Raw genomic sequence first — 6,701 nt, forward strand, 5'->3', positions numbered from 1 at the left:
TTGTTTCGGTGAAGTGCCACAACTATAAACATCAGAATTCTGGCATCTTGAAAGATTGGCTCGTATTACTTTTATAAACATTCCCTAAAAATCGGCGCTGAATAAACACGAATAAGCGTGATTTTTTTTAACATTTTTTGCAATTCGCAATGATTTCGCCTTCCATAGCCGTTGTGACGTAATTCTAAGGCAAATTCGTGACGTCATTAATTGAGCTTACGTTGTCTTTTAACTTCAATTGTACTGTAGTTACATCAAACATTTAAAATTTGTTTTGTCGTTACGTCACACATTTAACAATTGTTTTGTCGTTACGTCATACATTCAATAACTTTTGCCGTTACATATTCAACTCGTCCCACATTTCACAAACGTAGAGAATATTGTTATTTGTTTTTATATTTGGCAAACTAGCCCGTAGCAGTCAAGGTTAGAATTTAACTGCGTAATGTCAAGACCATGGACATAGCGGATAGCTGCAAAAAACACAACTAGAAATTAGGCGTAACGTAGTTTACTTCGCTTAAACACTTGACAACGATAAGCTTTTCAATTGGCTTCCTGGAAATTTCCTCACATCAAGAGCGCAACAGCTAATTATTGAGCAAAAATCGTCGGAAACCACGATTTAAGCCACAATTATTGGCCTGATTGTATAACGACAAGAGAACGAAGCTTGTAGAATAAGAATTAGTCTCAATCTAGCCTTGCCTTCCTTGCATTTCAATCCTGATTAGGCAAACGGGTCGGTTATAGCCTTCGAAGGCACCTGATATAAGATTTAGGTTGAATATATTATGGGTTATTCACGAAATACATTTGCGCAGATATCTCGACCAAATCATTGAAGCCACTGCTAAAGGAAACTTGATATAGGAAGGATTAAATTTGTTCGCCGCGGGCTTAAATTATAAGTTCGCAATATAACCACCTTTGCGTGATACTTGCATGATCAAAGCGTGGCTGTACGGTTTTCTACACGTTCAGCAAATAAAGCAAAGTATTTCATATTTGACAAGCACAAAGGCTTATGACTCAAAATTGTCGGCAACTGTATTCCCCGAATCTCCCTGGTCAATATGAATTGCAAAAAAAACATTTGTGGCAAAACCCAACGACAACAAAAAACCGTGGCCGTGGCATTATTATCCACAACCTACTTCACGACAATACACAAGCACGTATCGGCAGGAGCTCAACTTAACAGGACATAACCCGATTATTTCCCATGGTTGTAATTACTTAAATTGATGACTTGACTCAAGTTTTAAGTTATTTTACAAATGACTTGACCGGAACTTAAGTCATTTCAAAATTTACAACACTGTTATATTGTGGTCGGTCGATAGACACCCGCCAAATTAACAAGCATTTCTTTACTACTGCGAACTGTGACATACAGTTTTTTTACTTTAATTAGACCTCACAAAAAGCACAAAACACAAGGCAGTTTGCGACACATTTTTATCTCACTTTAATCGAATCATTAACCGAACCTTGAACAGTAAAACATTTAAGAAAAAACATTTAACGCCACAATTTTATCTCACAATAATTAAAACTTAAACTGGCCCTCATAACAAAAACTAAAAACAAATACTGTATGTCTGTTTGGAACTCGCAGTTCATCGACATCAAAGCTGTAACCCTAATCGAAAATTGCAGCCATCACCGCCAGCCTTTGACATCAATGTTCCTGTTTGGAACCCCAAAGCGCAGTCACTCAAAAAACCAGCGCTTAGATTGATTACACGCTCGAGTCTGGGCCTTACAAAAGCGGAAGGCCACCTCGCCTGAACGCTGTCCTATAATCTGCAGCCAAACGTCGATCCTGCAACTGCAAAGCAAAAATTCCCGACTCAAAGCTATTTCAGGATGCAGTGGCCTGGACAAAAGCGAAATGAGCGACCGGAGAAGGCTTCCAGCGCTTACAAAAGCTCATCAGAAACGCGCGGGTTCTTCCAGCGTGCTTAGCCGTCACCTGCCTGCCTTCCTCTGCGCTTTTCTGACTCAGAGACCAGCCTAGGTCATCGTGAGGGAAAAAATGAACGTAACGCGCGCGATGCGCTGCTTTAGCAAAATGCCAGTCCGGGTTTATGCCGCTTTTTTCTTTGGCTTTGCATTAAAGTTTTTTTTAAAAGGTTTGAATTCAAATGAGCGTCAGCCATTTCACACAGATGAGAATCGAACTCAATTTTTCTACAAAATTCCCAATTTTTGCGCGTGTAGCAATAACAATGTTGAGTGCGTATAATTAACACTAGGAGTGGTTTCAATGTTTTTTTTTAATTTTTTAGATGTATTTTCGTAATATTTGCTCTTTACTTACCCTTTTCAAACGTTATTAGATTGCTGCTCCCCTTTTCGCAATAGATTATTTCGAACAGCGCTGGACTTTTTTTAACCTCACATGTGGATATTTTTAAATAGCCAATTTTTGAAGGCTATACTCTGTATAGCAACTTACTTTGTCGTATCCATCCTTTTTTGACCAATAGAATAACAAAATTCAGCCGATAAACAGCTTTTTTGTTTTCTTGTCTAAAAGTGGTAGCCCACTTTGTTTTGTCTTTATTATCTATCCTTTAAAAGTTTTCCAATAGTTTCTTCGTTAAATCTATTCTCCCGAAAAACTCCCTTAAGGTTTTATGGGGGTAAGACTTGAATGGGCGTTTTGTTTTTAAATTAAACGTCAAATTTGTGGCATTTCGTTCTAAATTATGTTATTTCTTGCCGTAAAAAGAAACCACGTCCGTCAACTCAGCGGTTAGCCATTTACAACCGCCCTATTTCTGCGTATTTGAATTCCCACTTCCAAGCCATTAGGCCTGGTCGCCGCAGGTCTATGTTGCATTCATTTTGCGGTCACATGTACTCTGGGGTGGTGAAGCGGCTTAACCTCCCGTGTGTTCCTTAACGAGCAGTTGTTGTTCGTCTCAGGCGTTAATTACATTACGCAAATGCCTCAAAAGAACCACTGACGTGGGTTACGGCTTCAAAACCAATGTGCTAGATCGTAATTTGTGCTGTTGTTGCTAAACTTGTTTCAGACCGTTTGACAGTTGTGATACTTGTCTATGTTTGATTCAGTAAATAACCAAACGTTTTTTTGTTTGCAAGCAGAAAGACATTAACCAAGTCATTACCGGAGTCTTTCGCCCAATAAAATATTAAATTCAAACAAGTGCCTAAAAACTGTCCTGTTTTATTTTTGCAAACCTTTTCTGATGTATGTTTACATATTAATAAGGCGCTATAATTAATACCAGAAAAGGCACAAATGTATCTTGCCAAACAAGTGCTAAGAATAGAAAGCTGCTATAACTTTACAAAGATTGGCAAATAACTGTTTTGGTGAGTTTTTATTTGCGTATTGTTTTGTATTTGCCGCAGTAGTTTACCGTAATACATTAGCCCATAGCAGGGTTAAGGCGTCGCCTGCTTATTATGCAGGGCCTATGATTTGCACAACATTTAAGACTGGTTAAAAAAAAACGAAATAAACCGTACGATTAAGTTTAATTAGTTTTATGTTATATCCTTCATAGTTCTGGTTGCAACTACAATTTTGCTGCGGTGTTTTTGTTTTTTTTACACAAAATGAATTAACGCCGGCCACAATAAAATAGGCTAGTGGACAACCCTTGGCCAACAAGTTGTTGTACTTTCAGGGCTCAATATGCCGAACGTTTTACTTTGCTTGTCGACAAACAAGCTTCTAAATAACGATGATGCAAATTTAAAGTCGACTGTTTTTGACTTTGGCAATATGCACCAAATACATTCTCCAATTCTGTGCAAATGTCTGCAGTGAAATACAACGGGACATGGCAGCTGTCGAGCCCAAAACCATTCATCTTCAGTTGTTGTGCGAATGAATTAACATAGAGAAGTCCCGAGTCCGACATGCGCATGCGCAGTACCAAATTGTTAAACTGATATGGCCGCCAACTGGAAATTGTAAAGGTGGAATAGCATGTGGTGGAATATTTTCCAACCATGTATTGTAAGTGAATGAATTATACAACACTTTTAAGTGGATTGCTGAATATCAACGTTATTTTAGTTACGTAACTTGGCGAAATAAAGGCTGTGTAGAGTCAGCACCGGACTCGGGACTCAACTAAATCGCACATTTGAGTCGGACTCGGTTTATTTTTAACCGACTTCGCAGCTCTGATGATAACAAAAGTGTTGGCTCCAGGTTTTTGTGTCTATCCGAGATTTGTATCCACTACTCAGCAAGAAGGCCGTCATAATGCGTGTTTAATTCGCAACTATAACTATCTTTGCGAAGCTGGACTTTCTGATCTGTGTGCAATAAAACGAAATCCAGAAATCGTCTTGGCGTATGTAATGACATTCCCTTGGCTCAATGCAAAACAGAACCAAATAAAAAATACCTGAATGCAATGCTAGTATAAGCAGGGTGCCACGAGGGTTGAGAGCCTATCAAAGGGGGCCACGGAGCATAAAAGGTTAAGAAACACTGGTTTAGGCAATCGCTCAAAGACACAGAGCTACCCGCGTCTTCATGGCCCACAATGTGGTCAACGCGTATTAGCAGGATTTCTACAAAGTTTTTCGCTTGGGCTAACACCTTAACTGTGAGATTCACCTTTCGGTTTATGCGCAAACACACCAAAAGCTTTTTCCTAACCTTTAACTTTACATATGCATGACGTCATCGGGTTTTGGGTTCAAAACTAAACAGCCAGTTTATGAAGTTAAAAATGCAGCCTTTTCGGCAAACCCGGTCTATTTGAAAGGTTTTAGATTGAAAATATAAGGAAACCTGCATCGGGCAATAGTCCCAATGCAGGTTTTTTTTTTAAGGTTTGGTTTGGGTGACCGCTAAGTAGTTTTAAGAGACCGCAAGTGTTTCATTTAAATACCAAAAGACCGTTTCGGTCCCTCAAAACACCTTAAAAATACACTGGTCCCATGTTTAATACGGCTTCAGTGAACTCTAGACGTGAAAAGGTTAATTGTATTTGGATCACTAAGAATCTATTTGTTATCGCACTAATGCGTTAACCGTTCCGTTCGTTACAGAGGTATTATCACGCTAGATTCTTGACTGAACAACGTGTGCGTGACAAATTTGGTTGTTTTCGTCTTAAAGTCACATTCACACATGGTCCTATATTTAATAAAAGCTATACACCGAAAAAGCCATACGATCTCACAAATATTGGCACTTTATGTTCAATAAACCCTACTATAACTTTGCAAAATCGTTCCAAACGTTGATATGCATTACTTCTACGACCCTTTGTAACAACGACCCTTATCAGGGAAATTTCACTCAAAAATCTCCCAAACAACAGCCCCTAACATTTAAACTTAGTTTTATGGAGAAACTGAGATAATTAATTCTGTCAGGTCAGGAAATATAGAAATCGATTTGGAGTTTTATACAGTCAAGTGCCAAGTGGGTTTGGGAGAAAATACCTAGGTAATAAATTATGTCAGAAAGCCCAGAAATTCCCCTTTGTTTTCCTTACATATTTAATTTTTAACCAGTTCCAATCGTACCATTACGAGCAGGAAAAAAAATGCCTTTTTTTGACGAGAAAAGGTTTTAATCGAATTGGGCTTTAAGTTTCAATAGCGTCTGGCCGGATTAATTATTGATCTAATTTGATGAATTATTGATTGAAGTTTAGCACGGGAGTTTATTGTTTCCACATAACGTCACATTAAACGATTTAAATCCCAACTAAAGTTTTGGCCAGTTGGACTGAGACGGTCTTCGCAAAGTTAATGAACGTTAATATTTCGAATTATAATTATAATTGTTTATATTTTTTATTTCTATAGCCAACATATTTGAGGTCACATTGTTTTATTCACAAGTAATGCAATAATTTATAACGGTACAATTTTTATCTGTTACTGTTTTTACATTTTGAATTTAATAATAAAAAACAAAAGAATATTAAATAAGTTAATTATACGTACAAGAATAATAATACTGAAATAAAAGCTTTAGCATATTTTCAGCCTACATTGCACAATGTGCGCAAAAATGTGCGCGAGGAAATGTGCGCATTTTTTTGAAAATGTGCACACTCTTTTTAGAATGTGCGCACTTTTTTTCAGAATGTGCGCACATTATTTCAGAATGTGCCCACATTTTAAAGTGCCTTCAAAAATGTGCGTACTTTTTTCTCAGAATGTGCGCACATTTGTTTAGAATGTTTGCACATTTTAAAATGCCTTCAAAAATGTGCGCACTTTTTTTCAGAATGTGAGCACATTTTAAAGTGCTTTTAAAAATGTGCGCACTAAAAAGGTTTGAGTTATCTGTACAATGTTACAACTTTAGTTGAAATCATTAATGATTATCATGTACTTCTCCAAAGAGTGTACATATATATAAAACATATATATATAAACATTTTAAAAATGCGCAAATTACCCATTTTAAAATAAGTGCGCACATTCTTTAAAGGCATTTCAAAATGTGCGCACATTCCGAAAAAAAGTGCGCACTTTTTTTAAGGCACTTAAAATTGTGCGCACACTGTTAAAAAAATGTGCGCACATTTTTTAAAGCACTTTAAAATGTGCGCACATTCTGAGAAAAAAGTGCGCACTATTTTGAAGGCAATTAAAAACGTGCGCACATTGTGAAAAAAAGTGCGCACATTTTTAAAGGCATTTTAAAACGTGCGCACATTTTTTGCACATTTTTG

Source organism: Ascidiella aspersa, chromosome 7 (genome assembly GCF_963924565.1).
Source record: "Ascidiella aspersa chromosome 7, kaAscAspe10.2, whole genome shotgun sequence".
NCBI lineage: Eukaryota > Metazoa > Chordata > Ascidiacea > Phlebobranchia > Ascidiidae > Ascidiella > Ascidiella aspersa.